A 1,944-nucleotide genomic window follows, 5' to 3' on the forward strand; every position below is an offset into this window, starting at 1 on the left:
CATTTATTTTTTCTTTATGCTATTATTAAAATTGTATTTCTTATTTGCATAGCTAGTGTATAAAATGTGGAAGAGATTAGTTGTTTGTTTGGAGGGAAAAAAACAAATATTAAAGTGATTGATTTTTTTTTCTTCTTCTTCATGTCTTTCACAACTAACCACACCCACCACTAGGGGGGAGGAGCATTACAATAACCACACCCACCACTAGGGGGAGGAGCATTACAATAACCACACCCACCACTAGGGGGGAGGAGCATTACAATAACCACACCCACCACTAGGTTGGAGGAGCATTACAATAACCACACCCACCACTAGGGGGGAGGAGCATTACAATAACCACACCCACCACTAGGGGGAGGAGCATTACAATAACCACACCCACCACTAGGGGGAGGAGCATTACAATAACACACCTTTACTAGGGGGAGGAGCATCACAATAACACACCTTTACTAGGGGGAGGAGCATCACAATGACACACCTTTACTAGGGGGAGGAGCATCACAATGACACACCTTTACTAGGGGGAGGAGCATCACAATAACACACCTTTACTAGGGGGAGGAGCATTACAATAACACACCTTTACTAGGGGGAGGAGCATTACAATAACACACCTTTACTAGGGGGAGGAGCATTACAATAACACACCTTTACTAGGGGGAGGAGCATTACAATAACACACCTTTACTAGGGGGAGGAGCATTACAATGACACACCTTTACTAGGGGGGAGGAGCATCACAATGACACACCTTTACTAGGGGGAGGAGCATCACAATGACACACCTTTACTAGGGGAGGAGCATTACAATAACCACACCCACCACTAGGGGGAGGAGCATTACAATGACACAAGCACATGTATTTATAACCTCCTACTAGGCTGAGTCAACACCTTACACATCTAGACAGCCAATACATCTCTGTTGCTAGTCAGGAACTGATGTAGTCATGGCCCTGCCTGATGCTAGAACCTCCATGGGCGTGGGAGTGTGGTAGGAGGGCTGTTGGGGTGGGCCCCTCCCAGGGCTGTTGGGGTGGGCCCCTCCCAGGCTGTAGTAGGAGGGCTGTTGGGGTGGGCCCCTCCTAGGCTGTAGTAGGAGGGCTGTTGGGGTGGGCCAGAGGTTTCTTTTCACTTCATCTGTTGATTTGACCTCGAACATACAAAAGTTCAAAATAATAACCACATTTCCAACCAAATCAAATGTCATTTGCCACATGTGCCGAATACAACAGGTGTAGACCTTACCATGAAATGCTTACTTACAAGCCCTTAACCAACAATGCAGTTTTAAGAAAGAATACCAAACAAATACCCCCAAAACATTTAAAAAAATTAATAAAAGTAACAAATAATTAAAGAGCAGCAGTAAAATAACAGTAGTGAGGCTATATACAGGGGGTACCGGCACCGAGTCAATGTGCGGGGGCACCGGTTAGTCGAGGTAATTGAGGTAATATGTACAGTTGAAATCGGAAGTTTACATACACTTAGGTTGGAGTCAATAAAACTCGTTTTTCAACCACTCCAGAAATGTATTGTTAACAAACTATAGTTTTGGCAAGTTGGTTAGGACATCTTTGTGCATGACACAAGTACTTTTTCCAACAATTGTTTACAGACAGATTATTTCACTTATAATTCACTGTATCACATTTCCAGTGGGTCAGAAGTTTACATACACTAAGTTGACTGTGCCTTTAAACAGCTTGGAAAATTCCAGACAAATATGTCATGGCTTTAGAAGCTTCTGATAGGCTAATTGACATAATTTGAGTCAATTGAAGGTGTACCTGTGGATGTATTTCAAGGCCTACCTTCAAACTCAGTGCCTCTTTGCTTGACATCATGGGAAAATCGAAAGAAATCAGCAAAGACCTCAGAAAAAAATTGTAGACATCCACAAGTCTGGTTCATCGTTGGGAGCAATTTCCA

This window comes from Coregonus clupeaformis, unplaced genomic scaffold (genome assembly GCF_020615455.1).
Source record: "Coregonus clupeaformis isolate EN_2021a unplaced genomic scaffold, ASM2061545v1 scaf1740, whole genome shotgun sequence".
In the NCBI taxonomy this organism is placed as follows: Eukaryota; Metazoa; Chordata; class Actinopteri; order Salmoniformes; family Salmonidae; genus Coregonus; species Coregonus clupeaformis.